This window comes from Eubalaena glacialis, chromosome 6 (assembly GCF_028564815.1).
Source record: "Eubalaena glacialis isolate mEubGla1 chromosome 6, mEubGla1.1.hap2.+ XY, whole genome shotgun sequence".
Classification (NCBI taxonomy): Eukaryota; Metazoa; Chordata; class Mammalia; order Artiodactyla; family Balaenidae; genus Eubalaena; species Eubalaena glacialis.
In genome coordinates this window covers 16,709,471-16,727,351 of record NC_083721.1, presented here as the reverse complement: position 1 = coordinate 16,727,351, position 17,881 = coordinate 16,709,471, and the positions used below count along the sequence as shown (strand labels likewise).

At 37.2% G+C, this 17,881-nt stretch overlaps 1 long non-coding RNA gene across 1 annotated transcript in view; it reads right to left on the bottom strand.

Moving 5' to 3' along the window:
* LOC133093186 (uncharacterized) overlaps positions 1 to 17,881 on the bottom strand; it is a 121,966-nt gene that overhangs the window by 14,745 nt on the left and 89,340 nt on the right. Inside the window, exons 3-4 of the long non-coding RNA XR_009701248.1 lie at positions 11,260 to 11,328; positions 673 to 709 (exon numbers count right to left, since the gene is read on the bottom strand). This is a non-coding gene — a long non-coding RNA (uncharacterized LOC133093186). The remainder of the gene's footprint in view (positions 1 to 672; positions 710 to 11,259; positions 11,329 to 17,881) is intronic.

Here is a 17,881-nt window from a genome sequence, read left to right as displayed (position 1 = left end):
TTGAGCATATTTAGCCTAGAGAAGAGATGATTTGGGTTGCATGGAATAGATGTCATCAAATATTTCAAGGATTAATCCATGGAAGAAAGATTAGAACTACTTAATAGTATCTTCAACATACACACACACACACACACACACATGCACGTGTGCATGCACACACAAACTAATAGATATATATTAACAGAGAAATGGGTTGGAGTCAATGGAAAGGAAGGCATTTCTAAAGAACTTTGAGAAGTATGAGTTTCCCTACACCGGAGATGTTCAAATATAAGTTAAAAGACATCAGACGTTATTATAGGAGCTGAAGAGAAAGTTAATTTACCAAAGGACAACTGGGCTATATGATCTTTATGTCTCTTCCAGAGTTAAGAACCTAGTATCTTGAAATGTATAGAGTATAAACATATAGAGTTACTACTGATCTTGTTATTTTCAACGTTCTTTGCATAAGTGCCCAAACTACCTGAAGTGTGGGCTTCATAAAGCTATAAGGTTCTTTCACAGGGACAGTATTTTTATACCTTCATCATCTCCATATGAAGGAGAAACTAAGCAAGCAGAAGTGCTAGAAATGTTAGTAGGAACAAACCAAGTACGTAAATACATATGTAACAGGCTGGAGAACTGGGCAGGGAGGAAAGTCACAAGAGAAGGATAAGGGCTTACCTAATGGTATTGCTTTGCCCTGGGATTAGCTCTGTGCCTGCAAAAAAAGGAAGAAATAAATAGGTCACTTATATGGCTTGGGTTTAACCAAATTGATAGGATCTGTGATGTTGAAGTCTTTGTATCTAGCTGAGAATAGATAAAACTTGTGTAAAAACAATCATTTTAAGTGATTATACAAATAATTTATTATAATTATTAAGAATAAAATTATAATCACTAAATTAAATAAATTACATATAGACTAATTAATTCAGGCCCTAACCTTTCTTTTCCTCAATATCATTGTTCCTTGTTGTTGTTTTTCCATGAATTACCCAGATAATTTCCTCAAAGCTCTATATCTTTGCCTTTCTGCAAACACCCTGGGTGAGCTGTGAACACAATGCTAACACTCCGGCAGTGTTCTGAAGAACTTTGGCAACATCTAGCCTTTTGCTGGGAGGCCTGGAAGTGCCTCTTAGCTCAATTTTAGTATCAAATTCAAAATATACTCAATATTAAATCAAAGGGACATAAAAGTTTATTTAATAAACATGTTGGGGTGTCGTGCTAGAAGTTGGAGCCATGAAGATAAACATCACCAACAATGAGATCTTGTGGTTCAACAGACCCATTTCAGTCTCTCCGGATCCCACCTTAAAATATATATGTACACATATTCGGGAATCTCAGATGAATCCTTCATAAGGTACTTGTGTACCTTATTATAAAGAAATTTCACAAATATGGTAAATATTTGTCCTAAAAGCCCTTTAAATAGAGTACCATGTTGACCGATAAATTTTAGTCTAGATCAAATGGTAATTTTATAAAGTTTTTTATAGTAAAGGTATATATATATATAACCCACTAAATGAAACTTATTTCAAGCATTATTCCTTAAATTAGCTTTCAACTATAAATAGTTGAAAAATCAATTTTAGATAAATATGGCAATAGAGTTAAGCTGTGGCTTGCCTGAAAACTCAGATATTAGTGTTCAGATATTTCACCAGAAATGGAAACTCAGTGAAATCTAAAGTTCTCGAAATGTTCAAGAAAAGTCATCCTATTATATAAACAGCAATACTTCATTCCTTAATCTTTTTTTTTCTTTTTAGCCCCTAGAGTCCACTAAAATAGTTATCCATGTTACAAATCATTTCAATAGAAAGAAAAGCTCAGAAAATTAAACATATTTAACTGTCTAGAAACCATCAACTAAACAGGAAGTTCAAACTAAAATTGTGAACTTATAAGATGATAACAGTTATATGTGCTTTATTCAAATCAGAAAATATCAATTTGTAGCAACTAAATAGAGTCCAGATGAAGGCAGAGATGTAGAAATTCACCTCTTTCCTGGTAGCTCAAAATAAAAATGGAAATACAAAAATGTTTGAACTTGGATGAGATACAACAACAGGCAAGAACAACTTGTACAGAATTTTTCGTTGCCCTTGTTTCATCTTCTTCCTCTCTCCTTCATTAATCTTGATTCTCTTAAGATGGGGAAGGAGAAGGACAGTAAGATGGGAGTGGGGGTGAGTAGACAGAATTGCTGGGAAGGAAAATAACATGGGCACCTTCTTCTAAGAACTGGGTCTTTTCAATTTATAATTCCCCAGGGTCTAATATAGTCCTTGTAACAAAACAGACATACAATAAATATACATAATGGAATTAATGTTTTCTTCCAATCTTTGAGTTTCATTTCTCCTCCTTTCTTCTCCTCATTCTTCTTTCCTTTCACCTCTTTCTCACACCATTACCCGATTTAAGCATATGTCTTCCAAAAGCATAGCCCACTTCCCAGATACCTTTTCTGATGAATTCAAGCTCCTAGATAAAAGTGGAAGGCCATAAAAATATCAATATCTGGAGATAAAAATAACTAAAGGGGTAGGTACTCTTTTAGTTCAGAGCCAGGCAGGAAAATTCTTGCCCTATCCATCATGGTCTGCCCAATCCCATTAATTTCTTGGTCTGGTTTTGCTAGGGGATAAAATCCAGAACCCCTATGCTGACTTAAAACATTGAATTTCCTGGTACACTGACCACCTGAGTCAGAATCACCTGGCATCCTTATTAAATATACAAATCCCAGGGTCTCACCCCAGACCTGGTCCATAAGAACTCTCTGGGGAGCAGAGACATGGGTATTTGCCTTTTTCTTGAGCTCCCAAAGTGATTCCCAATGCAAAATATAGTTTGAAAATCACCATTCTAGAACATCTGACCCAATTTCTAACTTCCTTGAACTTAGGTTTTCTCCACATTTTCCTCAAGAAGACTTTTATTCATTCATTCACTATTCATTAAAGGCCTGGTTCAGACTTCCAGATTCACAAAGAAAATTAGCCTGAGTTTAAATATATTAAGTGTCTTTAACCTCCTACAGAAAACTACCTGCTTAATCAAGAAATTAATATATTCTGCAGATCATGGATTTTTAATTTTATTAATTAAAATTAAATTAATTTTATTAATTTTTCCTTTGGAATAAATTTCTAATGGCAAAAACAATTTCTTAAATGTTTCATTTGAATCCATCATTGTGAATATCAATGGCTCCATAAGAAAGGTTATAAACATGGTACATTAATAAAGAGTACGGGACTTCCCTGGTGGTCTAGCGGTTAAGACTCTGCTCTTCCAATGAGGAGGTCACGGGTTCGATCCCTGGTGGGGGAACTAAGATCCCGCGTGCCATGTGGTGCAGCACTCCCCCCCAAAAAATAAAATAAATAATGAATGGCTTGTTTGAATCAATGATGATACAGAGGATTCCCTTTGGGGTGGGATAGGGAAGGTGGGAGGGAGACACAAGAGGGAGGAGATATGGGGATATATGTACACGTATAGCTGATTCACTTTGTTATACAGCAGAAACTAACACACTATTGTAAAGCAATTATACTCCAATAAAGATGTTTAAAAAAATAATGATACAGATCCAAGTTGGAAGCATAATTTCCATCACACCTTCCAGCATGACGGCCTTCATGGGTGTTACACCTGTGTAGTTACACAGAGTCTCACTCTCAGAAGAGGCCCAGCACTTGGTTTAATGAACTGCTATTGCCTTCTTGAAATTATTAATAATCCAAACTTTGAACCTGAGTTGTGTAAGCTGACCCACTGGGACCATGAAGCATGTACATGAGCAGAGGAGATATAACCCACTGGGAGGCAGCCAGCACATGTGTGGGCTTAGGAGGTGAGCTCAGCCCGTCACAGCTGGAGGTGGGCAGTGTGGAGCGTCTGGCCTGGCTAATCACTGTGCACACCTGGGGTAGCTCTGGCCTCCTCAGGGCCTCCAGGAGCAGCCGTGCTAAGATCGGGACCCACATTGGCATTGACAGTGGCAGCAATAGCAGCAGTGACAGCAGCGGCTGCAGCCCTGGAGGAAAGGAGGGCCTCCCATGGGGGAAGGACCCTCAGTGGGAAAGCAGCTGGTCTGACCTGCCTGGAGCTCATCCTCACAGCATCTGCACAACTATTAACTCTCTGGACTAGCACAGGGACAGAAACTTCCAGTACACAAGCAATAAACTGTGTCAGTAAATTATTACAAAGTCAAAGTGGACATTGCAATAAGACAAATCAGGGAGCTATTAGATTTGTCAGAGTTTAGAGCCTCTGGTTTTGAAAACGGCTGCAACATTGCAAAACAGTTATCTGCAGGCTTCGGAAGGGAAATTTAAAGATCATCACATTTGATGGAAAAGATGTAGTATTATTATTTTATTCTGGCACAGAAATACTGTATTTTGTATTTGCAAGTTTATGCTGTTATACATTTATCACTATTACTCCTATTTCATTTTATAAGTAACAGAATTTTTTTAAGGAAAAAGCTGTATATTTTACTCTTTCAACTGAACTTTGTAAATTTTCTTTTTGAAAGAGGGACCCTGCATTTTCACTTTCAATCGTGTCCTGAAAATGACATAGCCATCCCTGCCTGAGAGGAAAAGGCCTTTGAGGCCATTTTACAATTAAGAGGACTAAAATCCGTGAGGGTTAAATGGCTTGGCCATCATCCCAAAGCCAGCTAAGGAGAGTCGGTTCCTAGAGTTAGAATTTGAGAAGATAGAGCTTTGAGCCCATCAAGAACCCACCTAGAACTCATCTAATTATAAGAAGGAAAGATTCGGGAGTGTTTGCCTGGTTAATAATAACCACAGGGAAACAGAGGAGCAGCCAACGGTATACAGTCACCAGGGAGAGCAGAGGAAACTAAAAAATAGGCATGCTCTCAGTGCCTGGCATCCAGCAGGGAAAGGAGTCCTCTGATTCAGCAGAAACTATTTATCTTTTTCTTCTCAGTGAAAACCGGTACTCTTTGGTGATTGTCTGTGGGCACCAGCCAAAATCCCTGTGCATTGTAAGTAATTGAGGCCTATTTTGTATAACATCACTTCCAAAATTGTAAGGTGCACACTGATGACCTGGGGATCGTGTCAAAATGCAGATTTGGATTTGGCAGATCTCAAGTGGAACCCAGGAATTTGCCTCTTTAAGCAGCTCCCAGGGGCTGCTCCTGCTGCTTGTCCAGCCATCATGTTTTGAGAGACAAAGTTAGAGAGACCACTTCACCCTAGAGCAGTGCAGATGTGATAGTGTGTACTTACTATGGTGCCATGTCAGTTGTGAAAATACTGACATATTTCCATAGAGACTAATAAACAGCCATTGGACCAGGGCCCACTCTCCCTGGTAATCCAGCTTCTCTCTAGGCCTTCCCAGGACCCAGCAACGATTGGCAGATGCCACTGGGGGCCTCCAGAGTGGATTCAGAGCTGCCAGAATTCATTCTGATGGGTCAGTGACAGGCTGACCAGTTGTTCAATGTTCCGACTGTCACTCTGGGAAAGGGCTCCCAGTAAATAAGTGTTAGATGACCCTGTGGAAAGGGTTCAAGACTTGCTGCAGTAGAGACCCCTGCTTATCTTTCCCCAAACTTATTCAACTACTGGTCCTCTTTGGGCAAATGTTGATCTAGCCCACCCCACTCATCTTGCTCATGAGAAAACTGAGAATCAGAAAGTTAAGGTAATTCACCCAAAGTCTGACAGCTAGGGAGAAGCCAATGCGGGGTCAGAAATCAGTTCTCACTCCCAAATGTCATGCCCTGTTGAATTTTCCTAAGATTAAAGATGATTTAGTCTGACTCCCATAGACTGGTGACAATCTATAAAGTTGATATTGTGAATCAGTTAAACTATTTGATTTAATGTTACTTAATATATAGTGCCATTTCTTTAACTTCAAACTCTCAGCCTTGAAATATATTTTTATTGGGGCTTTAAAGATATTATAGGAAAATTCTCCTGTATCTAAAATTTTTAGGTCATACTGTTCAAAACGCCTCATTGCAGATGCAGAATTGAACTAAAGTGACTTGCTTAACATCACATAGCTATTTAGTGACAAATCCAAGACCAGGACCCAGATCTCTTTACTCTCCCTGTGGCACTCACTCCTCACAACCACAACTGCATTCACGTTTATTTTTTAAAGGAAGTATCTGCGTGAATGACCAGTTTAGCACAACGCAAGCTGCCGTGTAGCCAGTGTAATCATGTAACCTGACTACAAGTTTACTTTTCTCCAGGACAAGGTGTGAACAACCACACCTGAGAAGTGAGGGGAGCTTAGCAATGATGTACTACTGTAGGCTTGAGGAAACTGCCCTCTACTGGGATGCAGAGGGGCATCCTTTAACTGTACTTAAAGGAACAGTTTTTGAAAAACGGGGACTGAATCATTGAGTTCCCTGAGGTTCAATGAGAAACAAAGGGATATCAATAGATGGAAGCAAAATGTCTTGCCATGTGCCTTGATAGAAAATTATTTTCCAGCTGCAATCATATTCACGTTTACAAGGGCATGTGCAATTGTAATACCCACCGTCCAGCATCCGGCTTCTCCAGCATGACCTTAGGGCATATCTGTTACTGGGCTGGATGTTCTCTTGTGAGAAATCTGGGAGCTACATTCCCTGCTTTACATCCATCCCAAACCACGAGGACACAGTGGTTACCTTTGTGTTACCAGATAAGATTACAGAAGGAATTAGAGAGGTGCCTGTGATTCCGTTTAAGGCCAACGTAATTGCTACGACCTCGTCATTGAAGGGCTTTGCAGAGGAAATAAGCATCATCAGGTTGCAAGGGTGATTTTCCTGTCCAGTCCTAAAAAGGAACTGCCCTCAATAAATCATCTTCCTAATGGAAATGACAGAATTATTCTCCCAGGAGGGGTCAACCCGGAGGACTGCACAAACCACACGTCCCTCTCAAGGGTAATAGGAAGGAAACGCACAGCCATCGCTGCCTGGGAGGATCTAAGGCTTCCTAGGGACTGTTCATCTCTCTCCCTCTGAGGTCACTTTTAATGCCTTTTACAAGTCATTGTTTACATATAAAGATAGAACTCCTCTTAGTAAGTAGGCTATATGTTTTTTGGGTTTTTTTTTTAAACTGTCTCTGTGGTTAATCACAGAGGAAAGGGAAAAAAGCCCATCATGTATTTTAAGTAAAAAGGAAAGGTGTAAAATTAATGTAAAATAACTTTGTATTAATGATGCCAGCAAAAATTAAATAATATTGGGGGGAAAAATCAACTGGTAACAGTGGTAGCTTTTGTGTAAGATTGTATGTGATTATCTTTCCTTCTGTGTGTTTTTTTAATTTTAAAATTTTCTATGCTTTAAAATTGGATTTTAAGATACTTGTTATTTAAATTCATTTATTCTATAATCTGTAATTAAAATAAGGGTTGGGCTGCATACTAATATCATAATCTACTTTTTGAAGTGGAACAGAAAGATATGGATACTGTAATGGAATTTTAAAACCAGAACTAATAATTCACTTTCTTCATCAACTGCATTAGTTTAAGAATTTGTAATGAGCTTTGTAAATGGCATTAGGCAAAGAAACTTCAGCTCATTCTTTTTGAAATGAATTTGTTAGAACTCAGATTTTCTTTTCCAATCAAAATGTTAGGAAATGCCACTCCCAATCTGACTGAGCAGTCAGGCTTTTGATTTCTGAGAAATTCTTGCCCAGGTCACCAGAGAATGAAAGGTCAGCTTTGAGGAAGTTTCTGGAACATGAAGAATCTCAATGAAATTGGCTGGAATTTTTTGAATGGTGAAAAAAATATCCCTTCAATAAAGCATGGTATATGGAAGTTAAGATCACAGTTTTATCAAATTCAACCTAGGCATTTAGTCAGATCTTTTGAAACTTTTTCCCATGATTAAAATTCTTATTTGTTGCATTTTTGGCATGATGACTAAGTGATTTGGGGCACTGGCCCAAAAATCATAGATTTTTTTTTGTTCTTGTTACAGCAAATTAGAGGAAACCTTTTTTTTTTTTTTTTTAAACATTCACCGTGAATAGCCAGTTTGGGGAGAAAAAATCACAATTTGTTATATGTTCTTTTTGCATTTTTAATTCTTTTTCCAAAGATTGCCATGATAAATTCTATGGAGAACTTGAATAGAGCAGTTCTCCAAGTATGGCCCAAGGAATCCTAGGGGTCCCCAAGACCCTTTTAGAGAGTCTACAATTTCCTCCCTCTTCCATCTAAAGATCTGCATAGAGTCATAACATAATAGATTCAATGCAGATGTAGATAAGAGAGTTTAACTTCTATTAATCCAGACAATAAAAAGATTTGTGAAAAATTTAAAATAATGCCACTTTCTCAATGTTCTATTTTGAATAATATAGTTATTTTTCACAAATATATGTCATTTATGTTAAAATTTTTTATTATTGCTTTTTATTTTATTACTGTTATTTGTAATGTAGTAATAAAGATTTTTAATTTTTCCATTTTAATTTATAATACAGTAAATATTGATAGCTATAACCAACCTAAATCAAAGGTCTTTGGGATCTTCAATAATTTTAAGAATATGAAGGGTTCCTGAAATCAAAAAGTTTGACAGTGGCTGAAATAGAGAAATTCCTTTTAGAACAAGCTCAGAAAGGAGGCTAAAGGATGAGAGAACACATGGAATAGAGCTATGTTCTTCCGGCTGAGGCCATCCTCAATCAGCTGGCCCACCATTTGTATAAGCCCAGCCAAAGGCAGATGTATTTGGCCTAGATTAAAAGATACCCAGCCAAACTGTAAATTTCTGAGAACTAATAATTTTTGTTTTGAGCTACTAAGTTTTGGGGTGGTTTCCTGTTCAACATTATTTTTGCAATAAATAATGATTTGTTCCTCCTCTCATTTCTGCAGAGAATTCACCATATATTTACAATGAATCCCACACATTTATGCTTCATTATATATTGTCCTATATTGTGAAGTGATGTTTCTAAACTGCTTGAAGGAGGAGGAAGATCAAGATAGCAGAGTGGAAAGATGGTGAGCTCACCTCCCCCAAAAACACATCAAAAATACATCTACATGTGGAGCAACTCTCACTAGAAACAAGACTGGCAGGAAAGCTCTTCTACAACGAAGGCTGTAAAGAAAGATCCACGTGGAGTCAAGTAAGAAGGCTAAAGAAGCAATCACATTGAGACCCACATCCGTGGAAGTTGGGGGTGGCTATCACAGGCTCAGAGATCCTCCCTGGGGAGTGAAGAGTTCAAGCCACATATTGGGCACCACAGCCATGGGGTTTAACACTGGGAAAAGGAGTCCACTTAGCTGGTTTGAAAACAACTATAAGAAAGTGAGACTCTTTTCATACATGCAAGAGTGTATGTACATGCTTGCTCACTCCCAGGAACAGCATGGTGGAAGCAGATTGAAAACTGCCTGAAGCACTGACCGGCTCGTTGGGACCACACCAGCCTGCAACCCAGCTCACACCAGATGCCTGTTCCAGCCTCTCTTGCTCCAGCATTGCTTTCCACTAGGCTGGACGCTGCCATTCCCAAAGAGGGTACACATATACATAGAGGAAATGAAACCAGCTTGGACCCAACCCTCAGGACTTTTGCTCCAACCCTTTGGGCCCCAACCACCTCATAAGGTGGTGACTGTCACTGAGCACAGGATAAGCCTCAGTTCACACCTGGATCTGGCTCTAGCCCTACCTCACATCAAGACGGCAGCTGTCAGCACACCCAAGGATAAGACATGACCCATGCTCACTTAAGATCCTGCTCTCCCACCAAAGTCACTGGCCACATACAGACCACATAGGGACGCTCCCATAAAGTACACCCCTTCAAGACCAGGACAGGTAACTCTTTCACCTAATTTCATAGAGGCAAAGAAATTTAAACAACTGAGAAGATAGAAGAATGTTTCAAACAAGAGAATGAGGGAAAAAAACCTGAAAAAAACCCTAATGAAACAGAGATAAATAATTACTAAATAAAGAGTTCAAAGCAGTAGTAATAAAAATGCTAACTGAACTTGGGAAAAGAATAAATGAACACAGTGAGAACTTTAACAAGGAACTAGAAAATACGAAAAAGAAACAGAACTAAAAAACACAATAACTGAAATGAATAATACTCTAGAAGAAATTAACAGCAGACTAGGTGATATAGAAAAATGCATAAGCAGTCTGGAAGATAGAATAGTGGAAATCAACCAATCAGACCAGCAAAAAGAAAAAACAGTTTTTTTTTTTTTTTTTTAATGTGGATAGTTTAAGGGACCTCTGAGGCAATATCAAACATACTAATATTCACATGATAGGGATCTCAGAAGGAGAAGAGAGAGAGAAAGGGGCCAAAAATATATTTGATTAAATTATGGCTGAAAACTTCCCAAGCCTGAAGAAGAAAAGAGGTATATCCAGATACAGAAAGTACAGAGAGTCAAAAACAAGATAAACCCAAACAGACCCACACCAAGATATATAATAATAAAAATGGCAAAAATTAAAAATAGAGAATTCTAAAGGCAGCAAGAGAAAGACAAAGAGTAACATGGGAACCCCCATAAGGCTATCAGCTGATTTTTCTGCAAACACTTTGCAGGCCAGAAGGGAGTGGCATGATATAATTAAAGGGATGAAAGGGAAAAACCTACAACCTGGGATACTCTACCCAGCAAGGTTATCATTCACAATTGAGGGACAATAAAGAACTCCTCAGACAAGCAAAAACTAAAAGAGTTCATCAATACTAAACTGACCCCAAAAGAAATGTTAAAGGTTCTTCCCTAATAGAAGAGAAAAAGCTACAATAAATAAGAATTTATAGGAAAGAAAAAAAAATCCCACTAGTAAAAGCAAAAATTGCAAAAATCAACTATACTAGAATAAACAGTTAAGGGATAAACATGAAGGTGTGAAATATGACATCAAAAACACAAAATGCGGGGGGGGGGGACTAAAAAATGTAGATCTTTTAGAACATGTTTGAACTTAAATGACTATCAGTCTAAAATAAGTATATATAATTATAAATCAACATATATGAACCCCATGGTAACCACAAATCAAAAAACTACAACAGATACACAAAAACAAAAGAGAAAGCAATACAATCGTATCACTAAAGAAAACCATCAAACAGGGGAAGAGACTAAAAGAAGAAAAAAGGAACTGAGAAGAACTACAAAAACAACCAGAAAACAAGTAAGAAAATAACAATAAGTACGTACCTATGAATCACTTTAAATGTCAATGGACTCCATATGAATGACCCAGCAATTCCACCCCTGGGTATACATCTGAAAAAAACAAAAACACAAATTTGAAAAATACATGCATCCCAATGTTCATAGCAGCACTATTTAAGATTGCTCAGATATGGAATCAACCTAAGTGTCCATCAACAAATGAATGGATAAAGAAGATGTGGTATATATATATATAATGGAATACTACTCAGCCATAAAAAGAAATGAAATTTTGCCATTTGCAGCAACATGGATGGACTTGGAAGGCATTATGCTAAGTGAAATAAGTCAGACAGAGAAAGAAAAATACTGTATGATAACACATATGTGGAATCTAAAAAATACAACAAACTAGTGAATATAACAAAAAGAAACAGACTCACAGATATTGAGAACAAGTTAGTAGTTACCAGTGGGGAGAAGGAAGGGGGAGGGGCGATATAAGGGTAGCAGATTAAGAGGTGCAAACTGTTAGGTATAAGTTACAAGGAAGTATTTTACAACATGGGGAATATAGCCAATATTTTATAATAACAATAAATGGAATATAACCTTTAAAAATTATGAATCATTATGTTGTACCCTGTAACTTATTACACATCAACTGTAATTCAATAAAAAAAGTCAGTGCACTAAATGCTCCAATCAAAAGGCATAGGGTGGCTGATTGGATTAAAAAAAAAAAAGACCCATCTATATGCTACTTACAAGAGACTCACTTGAGAGCTAAAGGCACACACAAACTGAAAGTCAGGTGATATGAAAAGGTATTCCATGAAAATGTAAATGAAAAGAAAACTGGGCTAGCAATACTCACACCAGACGAATGAACTTTAAAATGAAATCTGTAACAAGAGAAGAAATATATAACAAAGAAGGGCATTATATAATGATAAAGGGTAAATACAAGAAGAGGATATAATACTCATTAATATATATGCATCTAATAAAAGAGCACCTAAATATACAAAGCAAATATTAACAGATATAAAGGGAGAAATTGAGGGAAAGTTGACTGTAATGCAATATTAGTAGGGGACTTTAACACCCCACTTACATCAGTGGACCGATTATCCAGAAAGAAAATCAATAAGGAAACAGTGGCCTTAAATGACATATTAGACCAGTTGGACTTAATAGATAACTGTGGGACATTCCATCCAAAAACAGCAGAATACACATTCCTTTCAAGTGCATACAGAAAGTTTTCTCCAGGGTAGATCACATTCCAGGCCACAAAACAAGTCTCAACAAATTTAAGAAGATAGAAATTATATTAAGCATCTTTTCTGACCATAAAGTCATGAAACTAGAAATCAATTTCAGGAAGAAAAATGGGGAAAACACAAACACGTGGATATTAAACAATATGCTACTGAAGAAAACCAATGGATCAATGATGAAAACTAAAAGGAAATCAGAAAATACCTCAAGACAAATGAAAGTAAAAACACAACTTCCAAAATCTGTGGTTCACAGTAAAAGCAGTTCTCAGAGGGAAGTTTATAACAATAGAGGCCTATGTCAAGAAACAAGAAAAATCTCAAACAAACAATCTAACATACCATCTAAAGGAGTTAGAAAAAGAAGAACAAAATCCAAAGTCAGCAGAAGGAAGAAAATAATAAAGATCAGAGAGGAAGTAAATAAAATAGAGACCAAAAAATAACAGAAAATAATCAATGAAACCAAGAGCTGGTTTTTTGAAAAGATAAACAGAATTGATGTGTTTAGCCAGGTTCACCAGGAAAAAATAGAGAGGACACAAATAAACAAAATAAGAAAATAAACCAAAGAAATTGCAATAATCAATATCACAGAGATACAAAAAATCATAAGAGAATACTACAAACAGTTATATATGAACATATTGGGCAAGCTAGAAGAAATTAATAAATTGGGATGAATAAATTGCCAAAATCATCCTACAAGGCCATCATTATGCTGATATCAAAACAAGACAAAGATTCTATAAAAAGAAGAATATTAGAGGCCAATATCTCTGATGAATATAAATGCAAAAATCCTCAACAAAATATTAGCAAACTGAATTCAACAAAATATTAAAAAGATCATACACCAAGATCAAGTGGGATTTATTCCAGGGATGCAAGCATAGTTCAATATCTGCAAATCAATCAATACTATACACCACATCAACAAAATGAAGGATAAAAATCATATGATCACCTCAATAAACAGAGAAAAAGGATTTGACAAAATTCAATACCCATTCATGATAAAAACTCTTATCAAAGTTGGTGTACAGGAAATATATCTCAACATAATAAAGGTCGTATATGTCAAACCCACAGATAACGTCATACTCAATGGTGAAAAGCTGAAAGCTTTTTCTCTAAAATCAGGAACAAGGCAAAAATGCCCTCTCTTGTCACTTCTATTTAACACAGTTTTGGAAGTCCTAGACACAGCAATCAAACAAGAAAAAGAAATAAAAGGAATCCAAATTGGAAGGGAAGAAGTAAAACTGTCACTATTTACAGATGACATGATACTATATATAGTATACCTAAAGTCTCTGCCAAAAAACTATTAGAACTAATAAATGAACTCAGTAAAATTTCAGGTCACAAGATTAGTATACAGAAATGTGTTGCTTTTCCACAGACTAAACATGAACCATCAGAAAGAGAAAGCAAGAAAACAATCCCATTTAAAGTCACATCAAAAAAAATAAAATATCTAGGAATGAACTTAACCAAGGAGTGAAAGATCTACGCTCGGAAAACTACAAAACATTGATCAAGGAAATTGAAGATAATATAAAGAAATAGAAAGATATCCCATGAACATGAATTGGAAGAATTAATATTATTAAAATATCCATACTGCCCAAAATAATCTAGATTTAATGCAATCTCAATTGAAATACCCATGACATTTTTCACAGAACTAGAGAAATTAATTCTAACATTTATATGGAACTACAAAAGACCCCAAATAGCCAAAACTACAATGATATATTACACAGTACAGGGAGTAAAGCCAATATTTTATAAAAACTTTAAATGGAGTATAATCTATAAAAATATTAAATCACTATGTTGTACACATGAAACTAATTAATAAAATAAAAAATTTATACTTGAGGGAATATATCTTAGCTTTTCTTTTATGGTTCAGTAAATGTTTAATTAGTTCATGGACTATTTGGGAACCTAAAATTTCTAGACAGAGAAGGATTCTTTAAAATTCCTTATTTCTTACCTCACCCTCTTTTGCCCCCCTAATGTCAAAAGAGAGAGAACTTCCCTTTTGAGGAATTAGTTTATCTTTCCTGTGTTTTTTTTTTTCTCCAAGGCTCAACCTCAGTGAGCCCCAGAACTCAACGAGCATACAACAACAGCCTGATCATACAACATACAACAATGGTCTGATCTGCCAGAAGAAAGCATTTTCAGTTTAATAGTTTTCACATTCCTATCTTCGAAATTCTAGAACTCTGTAATCTGCTTTCTCCATCACTTTTGCTATTGCTATTATTTGGGGAACTGTTAAAAAGAAAAGTGAGGAGGAGAGGAACCAAGATGGCGGAGTAGAAGGACGTGCTCTCACTCCCTCTTGCGAGAACACCAGAATCACAACTAGCTGCTGGACAATCATCAACAGGAAGACACTGGAACTCACCAAAAAAAGATATCCCACATCCAAAGACAAAGGAGAAGCCATAATGACACGGTAGGAGGGGCACAATCATGGTAAAATCAAATCCCATAACTGGTGGGTGGGTGACTCACAGACTGGAGAACACTTATACCACAGAAGTTCACCCACTGGAGTGAAGGTTCTGAGCTCCACGTCAGGCTTCCCAACCTGGGGGTCCAGCAACGGGAGGAGGAATTCATAGAGAATCAGACATTGAAGCCTAGTGGGAATGGATTGCAGGACTTCGACAGGACTGGGGGATACAGAGACTCCATTCTTGGAGGACACACACAAAGTAGTGTGTGCATCAGGACTCAGGGGAAGGAGCAGTGACCCCAGGGAAGACTGAACTAGACCAACCTGCTAGTGTTGGAGGGTCTCCTACAGAGGCAGGAGGGTGGGGGGCTGTGGCTCACCATGGGGACAAGGACACTGGCAGCAGAAGTTCTGGGAACTACTCCTTGGAGTGAGACCTCCCAGAGTCTGTCATTAGCCCGACCAAAGACCCCAGGTAGGCTCCAGTGTTGGGTGGCCTCAGGCCAATCAACCAACAGGGAGGGAACCCAGCCCCACCCATCAATAGTCAAGTGGATTAAAGTTTTACTGAGCTCTGACCACCAGAGCAACACTCAGCTCTACCCACCACCAGTCCCTCCCACCAAGCCTCTTAGATAGCCTCATCCACCAGAGGGCAGACAGCAGAAGCAAGAAGAACTACAATCCTGCAGCCTGTGGAACAAAAACCACATTCACAGAAAGATAGACAAGATGAAAAGGCAGAGGGCTATGTACCAGATGAAGGAACAAGATAAAACCCCAGAAAAACAACTAAATGAAGTGGAGATAGGCAACCTTCCAGAAAAAGAATTCAGAATAATGATAGTGAAGATGATCCAGGACCTCGGAAAAACAATGGAGGCAAAGATAGAGAAGATGCAAGAAATGTATAACAAAGACCTAGAAGAATTAAAGAACAAACAAACAGAGATGAACAATACAATAACTGAAATGAAAACTACACTAGAAGGAATCAATAGCAGAATAACTGAGGCAGAAGAACGGATAAGTGACCTGGAAGACAGAATGGTGGAATTCACTGCTGCGGAACAGACTAAAGAAAAAAGAATGAAAAGAAATAAAGACAGCCTAAGAAACCTCTGGGACAACATTAAACGCAACAATATTCGCATTATAGGGGTCCCAGAAGGAGAAGAGAGAGAGAAAGGACCAGAGAAAATATTTGAAGAGATTATAGTCGAAAACTTCCCTAACATGGGAAAGGAAATAGCCACCCAAGTCCAGGAAGCGCAGTGAGTCCAAGAGAATAAACCCAAGGAGAAACATGCCGAGACACATAGTAATCAAATTGGCAAAGATTAAAGACAAAGAAAAATTATTTAAAGCAGCAAGGGAAAAACGAAAAATAACATACAAGGGAATTCCCATAAGGTTAATGCTGATTTCTCAGCAGAAACACTACAAGCCAGAAGGGAGTGGCATGATATACTTAAAGTGATGAAAGGGAAGAACCTACAACCAAGATTACTCTACCCAGCAAGGATTCATTCAGATTCGATGGAGAAATCAAAAGCTTTACAGACAAGCAAAAGCTAAGAGAATTCAGCACCACCAAACCAGCTCTACAACAAATGCTAAAGGAACTTCTTGAAGTGGGAAACACAAAAGAAGAAAAAGACCTACAAAAACAAACCAAAACAATTAAGAAAATGGTCACAGGAACACACATATCAATAATTACCTTAAGTGTGAATGGATTAAATGCTCCAACCAAAAGACACAGGCTTGCTGAATGGATACAAAAACAAAACCCATATATATGCTGTCTACAAGAGACCCACTTCAGACATAGAGACACATACAGACTGAAAGTGAGGGGATGGAAAAAGATATTCCATGCAAATGGAAATCAAAAGAAAGCTGGAGTAGCTATACTCATATCAGATAAAATAGACTTTAAAATAAAGAATGTTACAAGAGACAAGAAAGGACACAACATAATGATCAAGGGATCAATCCAAGAAGAAGATATAACAATTATAACTATATATGCACCCAACATAGGAGCACCTCAATACATAAGGCAACTGCTAACAGCTATAAAAGAGGAAATCGACAGTAACACAAAAATAGTGGGGGACTTTAACATCTCACTTACACCAATGGACATATCATCCAAAATGAAAATAAATAAGGAAACAGAAGCTTTAAATGACACAATAGACCAGATAGATTTAATTGATATTTATAGGACATTCCATCCAAAAACAGCAGATTACACTTTCTTCTCAAGTGCGCACGGAACATTCTCCAGGATAGATCACATCTTGGGTCACAAATCAAGCCTCAGTAGATTTAAGAAAATTGAAAACATATCAAGCATCTTTTCTGACCACAACGCTATGAGATTAGAAATGAATTACAGGGGAAAAAACGTAAAAAACATAAACACATGGAGGCTAAACAATACGTTACTAAATAACCCAGAGATCGCTGAAGAAATCAAAGAGGAAATTAAAAAATACCTAGAGACAAATGACAATGAAAACACGATGATCCAAAACCTATGGGATGCAGCAAAAGCAGTTTTAAGAGTGAAGTTTATAGCTATACAAGCCTACCTCAAGAAATAAGAAAAATCTCAAATAAACAATCTAACCTTACACCTAAAGGAGCTAGAGAAAGAAGAACAAACAAAACCCAAAGTTAGCAGAAGGAAAGAAATCATAAAGATCTGAACAGAAATAAATGAAATAGAAACAAAGAAAACAATAGCAAAGATCAATAAAACTAAAAGCTGGTTCTTTGAGAAGATAAACAAAGTTGATAAACCATTAGCCAGACTCACCAAGAAAAAGAGGGAGAGGACTCAAATGAATAAAATTAGAAATGAAAATGGAGAACTTACAACAGACATCGC